General features: G+C 35.2%; 1 protein-coding gene and 1 non-coding gene across 8 annotated transcripts in view; both read right to left on the bottom strand.

The window, feature by feature from the left end:
- LOC145252749 (putative cysteine desulfurase) overlaps positions 1 to 15,000 on the bottom strand; it is a 601,560-nt gene that overhangs the window by 486,319 nt on the left and 100,241 nt on the right. The window lies entirely within an intron of this gene.
- On the bottom strand, positions 3,823 to 3,904 carry Trnas-gcu (transfer RNA serine (anticodon GCU)). Its single transcript has one exon. It is a non-coding gene; the product is annotated as a tRNA-Ser (tRNA).

Here is a 15,000-nt window from a genome sequence, read left to right on the forward strand (position 1 = left end):
CTAGCGAATAAATACTGGGAACTCAAAGAAAGCGGACATTCGCCGGTAGTCGAATGGAAAATAATAAGACAAGCTACCACGTGTAGGCATTTAGACGACCCATGTAAATTATGCCTTCATGAAAAATTTCCTATCCTGTACCTTAAAGAACCCCAAAATCTATTAAACTGTAAGAGAGAAATAGCAAATAACTGTGTTCACAAAATAAAACTTACTCTAGGATAGTGATACAAAATAGCTTTAAAACTAACAAAACAATAGAAAATAAGCAAATAAATTAAATAAACATGAATATACATAAACGATCACACATATATGTATGTATACATATATATGTATATATATGTGCATATATGTATGTACACATATGTATATTTATATATATATATGTATATATATATATAAAAGGAGGAAAAGGTCTGCCTTAAACCACTAACCTAGTTCTAAAACAGATCCTTTGTTCGATAAAATGTATGCCCATTGGCTGATAGGAAGGGGCGCGGTGGATACTAGAAAGCTGATGGGCTAACTAAAATCCTCAACAGAAAGGGACCATATAAAAATGAGAAACAACCACAGAATTCGCGCATAAGCCTGACGAATCCTAGAGTAGATGAAACGCCGAATATTCAGTGTAGCTTAACCGCCATATATATATTTTATAAATTACTATATATATATATATATATATATATATATATATATATATATATATATATATAGAGAGAGAGAGAGAGAGAGAGAGAGAGAGAGAGATCGGGGTGTATTTGAAAAAGAATAGAAAGAAAACAGCATATTCCAACAAGCATATCTTTATTCTCTAACAAAGCTGGTTCATTTTAACAGCTGTTTCTTTATTTGTCCAAACAATCGAGTTTTTTGCCGGAATCAGAAAATCTTAAGTCTTCAAGACAATGATTCATCAGAAAAAATATCTCCCAAAATTCGAAACTTGGGTGGGGGGAAGCGTTCTAAAAGTAATTGCTTCTATTTTTTTTTTATTCCGTCCAAATGTATCAGAGGGGATTGCAAAGTGCATTGCTGTGATGGTTAAACTTATGTATTCATGATCTGAAAGCTTCATCTCTCTCTGTTTAAGATATTGACGGTATGCGACTCTAAATAAGCAATCCCTGTCATGGACGTGCGTCATAAGCATAGATACGTCGTTGAATTCCTAACAAAAGTGCATTGAGAATGGTGATGACGATGTAAGAAATTTAAATTCTGTTGCGCAAAAAGTCGTTCATTTTAATGGTACAACCCGCATCTTCGTAACCCTTCAACTTTTTTGCGTTAAAAATGGGAGGCTTTATTTTTAGAACGAACCTCATATGTTAAAGAGCGTTCTGGACACCCGTGCACAGTCATCGTTCATCGCTCGCAAAATTGCATTGAGAACTGTGTTGACTATGTAGAAAAATAAATTCTGGAGTAAACAAGGTCGCCCGTTTTAATGGTACCACTCTCGTCTATGTAGCTCTTCAATTTTGATGTTAAGAAAAATAGGAGGCTTCACATTGGAACGACCCTCGTACTTTTTAAAACATTAGTTTTCATCCATTATTCGCAAACACATGTGTACTTAATCCAAGATCGGCGCCGTATTTCATATTTGTAATTTTACTAAAACATTGTTTAAATAAATATATCAATATATATTTAAAGTGATTCGTCTGTCGGTGTGGATTAGCACTCAATAACCTTACTCACTCGGTCACCTTGTCAACTTATTTCACGGAATGAAGAAAGTTCGTATTATTTGTATTCTTCGGACTACTGTTCTCATCTTGAGTGTTATTTTCACAACGTATAGGTCGATGTACCTTTCGACTTTCTTCAGGTACATTCTATCGAAATTGGGAAACATTCCGTTGAACTCAAGAATCTTTCTGTTAAACTAAAAAATCTGCACGAAATTTCGAGCAGAACCTTCATTTAATCCCAAGGGACACTTGCTTTCGTTCCGTCAGGTATGTCTGAGTAGAAGTCCTAAGTAATTCGCAATTATATTTTAGGTGTCGTCTGCCCTGAAAATTGAATCTTCTACCTCTAGCAAGGTGTAATCTTTACAACTGAATTGTACCAAATACTTCATCCACCTCGTCAGCTCGCGAGGATGAGATTCGAGTTCACGCGGAGAAACAACCATAAATTAGCAGTGCATCGCCTAAACCACTCGGCCATTCCATAATATTCCATAACTGGATTAAGGAAGATATACAACTTTACTTACAGACTTTGATAATTTTTCCGTATTAAAAAAAATATATATATATGCGTCGTCTTCTAGAAACGAAAATAGTTTACGACGATAATATTCGAACTAGCGTGTGGAGACCACAACGGGTTAGCAGTCCGTCGCCTTAACCATTCGGCCACCGCGTCATTTTCTTCGACTGTATTAATGAAGATATACAATTTTACTTTCAGACTTATATCAATCGTATTAATATATATATGTACACGTTTTCTAAAAACGAAAATATTTTTCGACGAGGATGAGATTCGAACTCACGCGGGGATACCCCAATGGATTTGCAGTACATGGCCTAAACAACTCGGTCCCGTCATCATATTTTTCGACAGTATTTATGAACATATACAACTTTACTTTTATTAATATACTAGTCTGGGAACCCGGCGTGGCCCGGGTGTTTGGAGGTGTATGTTGAGTAAAAAAAAGTGGTAGTAGGAAGGCAGCCTCGAACCCGTACCGCGAAGGAGGAAAAGAACGGGAAAAACGTGACGTCTTTGCTGTTACGACCACCGCCAAACCGGAAGTGATGTAGGCTTAAATTAAGGCTAGACAATCGAAAAGAGGGATGACTTTCGAAAATATCGGCGAAAAAAGCGACCCATCCCTGTAGAAAAGTGTCCATTTGAAGGTGAAGAAATTAATGTGTTTAGGCAATTTTTCGATATTTGTCGTCTGAAAAGCGGAGCTTCAAAACAATACTGATCTTGTGAAAATCCGTTGTCTCTCTCGAAAGTTTTAGGCAGACATGCAAGCATACATACATACATTTATATATTTGTAGCTCAAATTTTCGACCCAAACCGATTAAAACGCCTGCCCTATCTCTGAATACCTTTTATGAAAAATGTCAAATGTTTAGATCAGAAAGTGTCTGAGTAATTTGGTAAATACCGCAGTGGTCAATTTTTTTTTAAAAGTTTGACCGCTATTATGACCTCATAACATTTATTGTTTTAGGTTCAAATCAAGTTCTTAAGTTAGATCCAGCTATATCTAAAATTTCAAGTGTTTAGACACAATATTGGCGGAGGAGTTTGGTAGAGTTTTTAAAGGTCAAATCGTTGAACTTTTGCGCCGTAACAGCCAAATTTCTGGCCGAAAACCAATTACAAAGATGTTCCCAAATCTCAGTACCCTGTATATCAAATTTCGAGTCTTTAGACTGAAAATTGACAGAGATATTGTGTAGAGAAATATACACAGACATATATATACACATTTCATATATAATTATATATATATTTTACAAACGAAATTATTTTTCGCCGAGGAAGACATTCGAACTCACGTGGGGAGACCGCAATGAATAAAGCAGTCTATCGCCTTAACCACTCGACCACCTCGTCATATTCTATAACGGGATTAATTAAGATATAATATTTTACTTTCAGACTTTGTAATATTTCCGTATGAAAATATATATATATACGTTTTCTACAAACGAAAACACTTTACGACGAGAATTAGATTTGAACTCACGCGAGGAGACCCAAATGAAGTTGCAGTCCATCGTATGAAAAAATATATATATACACACGTTTTCTATAAACGAAAATATTGTTCGACGAGGATGAGATTCGAACTCACGCGGGGAGACCCCAATGGATTAGCAGTCCATCGCCTTAACCACTCGGCCACCTCGTCATATCCTCCGACGTTATTAATGAAGATATACAACTGCTACGATCTTTACGCTGCTGTCGCTGCTGATATTGTCTATATAAACAATAAGTTTAAGCTTTTACGCTTGTTAAAACAACCTGATTGATAAACGCTAGTCACGTTGAAAAAGCGGCCATGTTTCAACACTTAGACATCTCGTTTTATGAATGTTTCCTGGCTATTATTACTGGTCACAACATATAATCTTTGGTCTAGTTCACATGTTGTTGGCTTAAAAACAAAATGGCCGATTGAGTTGGTTTTGTAATACAAATGCAGAAACCGATTGAAACTGAATAAATAAGTTGTTGTGCAATTATTTAAAACTTATTTCGTTCGAAAGAAAAAATTTATTTTACTTTAAAAAATCTTGTGTAATTGTATTAAAAATTCAAGTCATCACTCTAATTTATGTCTGCCTGTCCGTCTTCATATTTTTAAACTCTATTTCTCCCGAAACGAAAAATCGACAAGCGGCGCTATGAACCTGAAATGATTGAATGTTTTATGGACTGTTCATTTATAGATCTTTAGCCGGTTAAATAGTTTTTAGAGACTAAAAAGGTCAAAAAGGCCAAAAAGGTCAAAAAGCGGTAAAAATTGAAAAAAATAGTTATACATTTTGTACATTCATCTTCCATTCATCCACCCATCCATAGCCTTGAGCCCCTGGAGGGGCGTAGCCAATCTACACTTTTATAGATGCTGTTATAGCGAGTTCTTTTTACAGGATGAGCGTGTTGGCCCCACGCCCAACCTTCTCGGAAGGTTCATACAGACAGCGCCTATCCTTCCCAAATGGTCACCCATCTGGTACTGGCCAGGCTCAACATTGCTTTACCTGGGTGATCTGGCGGGAACTGGTGTGCCAACATGATTGCGCCGTAATTACATTCATCTTAGTTTATTTTAAATCAGTTTCAATGCGTGTCACGTTATTACAGTGGTAACGTCACGAGCTTTGAATGCTACAGCTTTGCTTTCGATTTCGATTCTAGCTGATGGCATCCAAATACTTTTTTTTTAATTTTGAAATCCCGACTCTTAAATAATATATACGAAATCTGGACGAATTAAAATATCATATTTAAGCGTATTTTACAACCGGGCAAAGCGGAGCGCACCCTCCTTCCCCCGCTAGTTTATGTATAAAAGTATTTTCGAAAGAAGTATATTTTTTCCACTCACCAATTGTATTATTATAAACCAGCGGGACTATCTTCACTTCTATTAACAGAAGCGAACCCCAATTCGATCTATGTTCTAAGGTAGTTCATTTTCTCACCCTGCGATCATTGGCCTTAGGTTTGAACGCAGCGCCTCGGTTTTCCGTAACCTTCACCCTGTCATGGCCACGTGCTCTTTGGCCTGTCCATCCGATGCCTTCAAGAATATTCAACATAGCACACCATGCTGAGTTCAATTATACGCTTTATAGTAGAACGCTGGAAAGTGTTTCCCTCCCGACTTCAACCTGGATGTCTTCAAGTCCAACACAAACAAATTCCTGATGAACCCCCCCCCCTAAGTAATGACACCTTACCAATTCTCCAATACTATTGCTACACTATCCCTTTGATTACTGTACACACAATAACCCTTATCCTTGAGTGGCCATTGGGCCTTGATAAGTGGTGAACTCCATGTAAAAAAAAAGAAAAGTGCCACATCAGACTTTCCTCCCCACGCACACCCGACCAGATGTGATCGGTCTCTAGTCCACTCTCCATGAGTGCGCTTTCAGACACTGTTTAAATTGCGGCTGCAATCTACACAAAATCTTCCTGGCTCCTCGGATTGGCTGAATTCAAATGGCGCGTGTTTTAGTATACGAATATTATAGTAGCAATGAGAAAAAAAACAAAACAAAACAAAACAAAAAATACACCTTAAGACTACATAAGAAGGAGAATTAATTAAAATAAATCTAATCCTTCCTAATAATAATAAAGGTGGGTATATACATGCTTACGACCAACCACAGGCGCACAAACAAACATATGCAAATCATTCTTTGTTAAAAAAAAAAAAAAAAAAAAAAAAACTCAATCAACTTCAAAATAAACCTTGGAAATTTACTGCATAAATTTTAATTTTATAAATAAGTAAAGCTAAATGTCAAAGTTAATTGAAGAATAAAATAACTATATACAAGTGAGAATTATATATAATATGCAAATTAGGATTAAAAACGAAGTGTAAATATACGACTATATACAAGTAAAATAAACAATGAAAAATTAAATTGATAATTCAATCCGGAAATTCGATCTGGTTTCAAAATAAAATATTTTCTCTCGATAAATATCACAAAACTCGACCATTTACCCTTTAAAAACCGGCAAAAGTTATAGCCCGTTGACTTCAAATGAGAATTTTATGCCAAATTGATGGTTAAATATTTTTTACTAGTTTAACTAGTTTTTGCATTTAATATTTATTCTTATCAATCCCTAACCGTGCATGGAACCGATACCATGATGCTTAGTTTGTTACACTATATCAGAACAAAGGTTCGTACAAGATTTTAACCATTTCAGCACAGTAGTTTCTGAGAAAAGTTCTAGAGTTAATATGTTATTGTACTGACTAATCTTTATTAATCCATATTAATCTCTAACTGTATTATTAAAAGGGACAGACCCCAGTAAATAAGAAGACAAACTAGAAAGTTTGAAAATGATATTTGGAAAAGGTTAGAATCGAAACCAGTAGGCAACTGTTAAAAGATAATAGATATTTAATACTAGAAAGGCAGTCTATTGTTTTATTCTTTTAGAAATAACTGAATATTAAATATGTCAGTTAAAAGAATGGACAATACGAGTTTAGAAATAATGATTAACAAAATAGGTTAAAAACGGTACAATTCAATTTAGGAATTTCTTTTGTTTACCAAAGGCGTGTAGATGCATGTGCAAGCGCACGTGTAATTTAAAACGTGAGTGAGTCACATTGTTCACCACGCGTCTGAAGTCATCAAGAAAGGAGATTTCCAGTATATGGAGACAGGGTTCGAAGTTAAGACAGTAAGCCACCGACAGTTCTAGAAAGCTAGATAAGAGACTCAAGAGAGTCGGTCAGACTGGGAGCTGATGCCCCTTAGAGGCGAAGCGGGGGGAGGGGGAAACAGAGACCATATAACCATACAAGCTTGAATTCCTGAGTCATCACTCAGCCGGCTGGATGAATAAAGAATCGCCATCTATATTTTGTAAACTGTTTGTCTTCGCATCGTTATTACAACGGAAAGGTAAATGTGTTTTGCCTATCATCTTAAACGAACTTTGTATAACTCCCCCTCCTCAAGTATTATATGTCCCCCTCCTCCATCATCAGTAATGATTCTCCCCCTCTGATGTAAAAGAACTGTATTACACATTGCCCTCCTTCAATAATTAATTCGCATCTCCTATGTGTTATAAATATGAACTGTGTGTGTAATCTATATAAATGTCACTATCATCCTTCGTTATGAGTCATCGTTATATGCTGTCTCAATATGTATCGCGCTACACAACAACTACACATCGAACGGATACCATAATTCTTAGTCCGCTTCACCTTATTATAATTATTATTATACAACATTTCAGACAATCAACACAGTCTAGAGTAAATGTGATATCGTGGTGACTAATCTCTATTAATTCCGATCTGTTCGAAAAACAGATACCACAATACTTGTTCGCTACACTTTATCATCACAAAGGCCCATGCAAAATTTCAGCTGAATGTGACCCGTAGTTTTCGAGAAAACTACCAGAATAAATGTGATAACAAATCCATATCAATCCCTAGCTCTGCATAGAACGGATACTATAATCATTAGTTCGTTACGACTTACCATAACAAAAGTCCATGCAAAATTTCATCTAGATCGGCTTAGTAGTTTCCGAGAAAATAAAACGAACGGACAGACAGATATATATATACTAAGAGAAATATGATATAGAAATTTTATCCGTGAATGCTGCGTGTTCAGATATCATCATTTGAGCAATGGCACTTGTCGTCGCGTTCAAGTGCAGGTGGGCCTTCAGATTATATAAATGTGACTTCGAGCGTAAACAAAGTAAAAGGTGGGCGATCTTGATTAATTGTAATGCGATTCTACATCGTGAATCGGAAACCTATTAATCAATAGATCTAGAGGGAGTGTTTCACGTGAAAACAAAATAAATATCTTACAAACATGCTTTCAGTTGATCGCGTTTCAGTTAGTCTGTTATGGTTCAGACATTTTCAAAAACCTCAATATTTCAAATGACTAAATGTGTTTAGTTGTAAACATGTACCAACTCATTGCTGGCAGATAAGATGGAGCACCGCTGTTATGTCTGGGTGATATTCGCCCTGCATCCGTTCAGTCTTGAAATACTGATATGGACCCAAGGTTTGAACCACGGAAAGAAAACACGAAACAAGGATTAGGTGTAAGAAAGATATATTAACCATAAAGTTACAAGGATAGGATAAAGGGTAAGCGGAGCTTACTATCCGGTGGTGTCTAATAGGGGTAGTCGAGCACGCTGCGTATTACTAGTACTCCTGCTTATTCTACAATATTACGGCACTGCTCCACGAGAGTGTTATCTTACATAGTAATATATTACTGAAAGAGTCTGATGCAGGTAGGTTTCGGTCTCACAATAAATACAATGGACACCCATTGGTTGCGCGTGAAGCAAGAGTTGCATAATCCCTAACCACACCTCCTGGATCGACACCGTTTGAGTTCAGTGGCAAGGAGAAATCCAGGACGACTGGAAACAATGCCGAGATAAGCAGAGAGTACATAAAACACCTGGAATTTCCAAATGGTCACCCATTCTAGTACTGGCCAGACTCAAAGTTGCTTAACTTCCATGATCTAACAGGAACCAGTGTATGAACATGATTATATCGTATTTGGGGAGTATTAATAATGTTAAAATACTTCCCTTATTTTGTTCTGTAGTCTTCACTGTCTATCAGCGATGCTTCTGACAAAAGGGGAAGAACTGCTGTTTTCTGGGTAATAATCTATTCCATCTGGTACTTTTTGCTAGTTAGTGTCTGACCTTTTGTTCGCCCCTTACATCAAGTGTCTTCCTGCCTCGTCTGGAGCAATTTCCATTTTAAAGAATCATATATATGTATCTTTGTCTGTCTGTCCCTCTCCCTTTCCCTATCTATTAATCAATCTCTGCCCCTTTCTCTCTCTCTCTCTCTCTCTCTCGCTTTCTCTCTCTCTCTCTCTCTCTAATCCTCCTTCTTTTTACTTCGTTCCTTATATCTCCCTCTCCCCTCCCCTTCCTCTCATATTTGTTTGCGTTAAGACATCAAGAAATTTCGGTATTATTATACAAACACCGTGACAGCGTTAGGGTTAGGGTTAGGATTAGGGTTAGGGTTAGGGTTAGGGTTTAGGGTTAGGGTTAGGGTTAGGGTTAGGGTTTAGGGTTAGGGTTAGGGTTAGGGGTAGGGGTAGGGGTAGGGTTAATTCGCTGTCACGGTGTTTGTATAGTTTTACCGAAATTTCAATATTTCAAATAACTAAACTAGTTATACATGTAAACATATGCAAGCGCATTAATTACAAAAGGGATAAAAACAATTGTGCTTAAAGCGACGGTCAGAATCTTTAAAAAAAATTCTCAGTTGAAACATGTAAGATAACGAGTGAATGTTTGACAGCCGGTAGGATGTCCCATCCCCAATTTAAACAAACTGATATAAAAAAAATTGGAAAAGGAGACAGATAATGTGGAGTACTTAAGTTATATCTGGGGCGTATGTGACCCAACCGCCTGTGATGGTTGAAAATTACATCAGTAACGGTTACAATAGAGCTGAAATAGTGTTTGTTTTTATTATGTGAACGATCCCGGGAACCCCAGGTTGTATATATATATAAGAGGGAGAAAGAGATTTTATGTGTACCTGGTAGTAAATAATTTACATTTCAAATTTTTGTGGGCACATGTTGATTGACCAACATGTCTAATATTAGCAACGTACTCCCAACGTAGCACAAACCGCAACCGCATTCAAATAAATAAATGTGTGTGGGAAGAAAGGACATCTTTTGAATTGACATTGATATAGGACTGGTTGAAATAAATAAATCATGTATCTGAAACAAAGTAACATTGTGGTACAGAGCGCGACATTTTTTTTTTTTTTTGACAAATCACCTAGGTGGGCCAACGTAAGTAGGACATCTGTCAACAGAAAATCTTTCATTTTTATAAACAAACTAGGAAGCCTCCCAGCGTTGCCCGGTCGTAAGTTACGCTTAAATATGATATTTTAATTCATGCAGATTACGTATTTATTATTATAGAGTTATAGAGGCAATTTACTATCGATTATCATATTGAATCTAATATATAGCAATGAGATCAAACTTATTATATATATATATATATATATATATATATATATATAATATAAAGCTGAATGTGTGTGTATGTATGTGTGTGTGCGTGTGTGTGTGTGTGTGGTCACGAATAGGCTCCTATATGGTTGACTATTTTATAAAACTGATTACATATAATGATAGAGGATGTATCGAGACACAGGAATGGGTATGTTTGATCTGGCAGAACGGTGGTTCATTAAAATTGTGGTGTCTGCGTTCGCGCCTGCTCCACAAAGTATGGAAATAAAAAATTTAAGAATTAAAAAAAAAAAAACGTTTACAAGTGTTTTTGATATAGATGTACATAAGAATACTTTGATAAGTATGTTTCAACTTAAATAGGGATGGTATAATAAAATTATGGGGTCTGCGTTCGCACCTGTCCTCCATAGAATGGAAATAGCCACAAAATTTAATAAAGACTTTTCGGGTTTGTATTACTGTACACATATATGCGAAAAAGTTGTCAAAAAACAAATATATAACAAATAAATGTTATCAAAGGCAAGATAAGTTACTTTTCTACCAAACTGGATATATTTTTTGTGTTTTTATTCAGTGTAAAATGTTTATTCAGCTCGAAAAACATGCAGTGTTTACCGATGCATTGGAAAATTCAAAATGGCGCCCGACTCTCTTTCGGAGAGGGTAAGCTTGGGAAAAGGTATTATAAATAATAAACTAGACAAAATACTGTTAGAAATTCGCTCAATATATGTTACCGTGACATAAGTTGACATATATTCGGTTGTTTTTTAATAGTATTTTGTCTAGTTTATTATTTATAATACCTTTTCCCACACTTACCGTGTTAAAGAGACAGTCGGGCGCCATTTTGAATTTTCCAATAAATCGGTAAACACTGCATGTTTTTCGAGCTGAATAAACATTTTACATTGAATAAAAACACAAAAAATATATCCAGTTAGGTAGAAAAGTAACTTATCTTGCCTTTGGTAACATTTATTTGTTATATATTTGTTTTTTGACAACTTTTTCGCATCTATGTGTACAGTAATACAAACCCGACTTTTCATATCTATCTGCGTAAGTTTACTTTGATAATTATGTTTCAGTTTGAAGAAATATGGTATAATAAAATTATGGGGTGTTCGTTCGCGCCTGACCTCCATAGAATGGAAATATGTCACAAAGTTTAACAAGGTTTTTTAATATAGATCCACAGAATCTTGAGGTAAGTGTTTCAGTGTGAACAGGTATGGTATAATAAATTAAGGGGGTTTATCTATTTTATTTTTACTTTCATCATATTTTGCTTTGGTTTTGACACCCCCAAATTCGAAGCTATCTCATTACAACCCTTCCTTTTCATAACCTATCATACTTTCATAAATCAGAGTCCATTTTCTGCAGGCTGTTTTTGGACCCAGTCAACGACGGGTACTTTTGCTAGTATATATATATATATATATATATATATATATATATATATATATATATATATATATATATATATATATATGACTTGGATGCCATCAGCTAGAATCGAAACCAAAACATACAATACTCCACCGTCATTTCTTAGTATCTGAACCACATCCATATACACACATACGCATATATATATATATATATATATATATATATATATATATATATATATATATATATATATATATATATATATAATATATATATATAAATAATATATATATATAAATAATATATATATATATATAAATAATATATATATATAAAAAAATAATATATATATATATAAAAATAATATATATATATATAAAAATAATATATATATATATAAAAATAATATATATATAAAAATAATATATATATATAAAAATAATATATATATATATATATATATATATATATATATATATATATAGAGAGAGAGAGAGAGAGAGAGAGTTTATATCTTTAAAAAATTTAATTTAAAAAGAATTACTTTTTCAAAATAAAAATTTATTGTTTGAAACAAAGAATACAATGTTTAAAATAATTTCTTTTATCAATGGATTTTCATTATTTGGAAGTATATATATATATATATATATATATATATATATATATATATATATATATATATATTCGGCAACACTAAACGAATTTACCAAAAAGCTGAAAACCTACGCACTAAAAACTTCAGATAACCTGATTGGATAGAAAGCTTCAATGGCATTGCCCAATGTGTACTCTTTGTCGCAAAATAGCAAGTACAGTGTCCAATTCGGTAAATCTAAAAAAGGAACGCAAACAACGTTTTCCCTAGATTTTTTTAAGGTGGTCTTAGGAACTGTTCTAAATTAAAAGCTAAGATCAAGGTGATGGGCAATGCATAACCTGAATTTAAGAAGAAACTGAATGTCCCCTTCGCTAGAGCAAATGAATGAAGAATTAGATAGAATTAAACAAGAATGTATTTAGTCAAAAACAGATTTTAGCGAATGGGCAGCACTTACGGTCCTGGTAAAAAAGAATGCCAACCAAATACGAATATACGAAAACTTTTCGACAGGGTTAAACGATGCATTGCAGGATCGCCATTATCCTCTCCCAAGCCCTGAAGAAATTTCCAACATATTAAATGGTAGAAAAATCTCCAAAAATTTATCTCTCAATCACATACCTTAAGAAAAAGATGAAGAAAGTTCCAACATATTAAATGGTAGAAAAATCTCCAAAAATTTATCTCTCAATCACATACCTTAAGAAAAAGATGAAGAAATTTCCAACATATTAAATGGTAGAAAAATCTCCAAAAATTTATCTCTCAATCACATACCTTAAGAAAAAGATGAAGAAAGTTCCAAATTTCTCAGCATAAACACTCATAGAGGGTTGTAAAAATACAACAAACTGGCTTTTGGAGTCAAGGTTGCGTCAGTAATTTTCCAGCAGATCATTCATATCATGCTGGGCGACTTTGATTACGCAACAGCATATTTGGATGATATACTCGTGACCAATAAAACTACGGCAGAACACCAGAACTATATAATAAACGTATTCGAGAAGTTTTTAAAAATCGGGTTTATGGTTAAGGCAGCAAAGTGTGACTTGTTCTTACCAGAGATTAAATAATAAATAAAAAAAAGGTCGTCGGCCGGATCCAGAGCGAGTGAACGCCATCAGAAACATGCCGGCTCCAGATAACGTTCAAAATTTACAAAGCTTCCTCGGCGTAGCTAACATTTACCAAGGATTCATTAAGAACATACAGAATTTAAAAGTGTCTCTCAATGAACTTTTAAAAGAGGATAAACCATGGTTATGGATCCCTGAATGCCAAGACGCATTCAAAAAGATTAAGAAAACGCTTACTTCAGATTTCTCCCTCATCTACTATGACTCTAATCTCGACACCATAGTCGCAAGTGATGCAAGCTCATATAGTATCGGTGCATGCATTATTCATAAATTGCCAGATGGTTCACGATAAGCTATAGCACACGCTTCTAAGTTTCTACTACCAGCAATATTTTCAAGTCGAGAAAAATACTCTAGGAAAAATAAAACTCTGTCACAGAATTCCAGGTCCTGGATATGACCTTAAACTATATCCAGTGGTGAGGCCTCAGCTTGCGGGTTTTGGGGAGTGTGGAACCGCCTTTTAATTGCCATTGCTCTCAGGTCCACTCTGACTTGGAGTAGTAGTACCTGTTAGGGTCCCAACTATGGGTTGAATAGGAACCGACTTGAAGACAACAAATATATTCTATTGAAAAATCTTTCTTCAAAATCTTTGAATTCGGCATTAAATAAACTGAAAAGGGTTGATATGCAGTAAAACAAAAACAACCAACCAACAAAATTCCACGAATACTTACATGGAAGACTGTTTATACTACAAACAGATCATAAACCTCTGGTAATAATCTTTGGGTCCAGGAAAGGTCTGACATTCTATACATACGATTACTACGATATTGTACCATTGATTACTGTACACGCAATAACTCTTATCCCCGAGTGGCTTCCGAGCCTTGATAAGAGGTGACTTCTATGTAGAAAAAAATTTACAAAAAAGACCCAGATGTTCATGAAGTTTTTTTTTTTTATTACTATACAATTTTCACCCAAAACAAGGCACAGTGCCACTTTGAAGTAGAAGTCTACTATCAGAGACATAAGTTGCAGGGGTATTATGAAGGAAGATAAGTAGCACTATGTCTGTTCACATTACATTTGAACTTCTGCATGTCAGTACAGTTGGGAAGGCAGAATCCCGGAAGGGAGTTCCAAAGTCTAGCTGTTCTGGGGGAAAAAACTATTGGAGTAGAAGGCTTCCTTATCTAGGGGATCTACAGTGAAGGCGTGGGATTTAGCTGCTTGTCGGGTTTGCTAGGAGTATTCACGTCGAGGGGGTACAAGTATTTGTAATTCGTCAGAGCATTAACCATTAAAGTACTTGTAGAACAGGCAGAGGGATGCAACTTTCCGTCGATGTGACAGAGGCTGAAGCCTAGATGACAGTTCAGGATCTATCAGGTTGGCAACTCTCTTTTGAACCCTGTCAAGGAGTGAGAGACAAGTAGCAGATGCACCAGCTCAAATGTGACAACAGTACTCCATACATGGGCAAATGGTGGCCTTACAGAGGTACAGGATACTTTCAGGCGTAAGTAGCTTTCTAGCACAGTAGAGAGATCCCACCTTCTTCGCAGCAACCTTGACAATGCTCTTAATGTAT

The sequence above is a fragment of the Euprymna scolopes genome, chromosome 29 (assembly GCF_053919585.1).
Source record: "Euprymna scolopes isolate OS-2025 chromosome 29, ASM5391958v1, whole genome shotgun sequence".
Classification (NCBI taxonomy): domain Eukaryota; kingdom Metazoa; phylum Mollusca; class Cephalopoda; order Sepiida; family Sepiolidae; genus Euprymna; species Euprymna scolopes.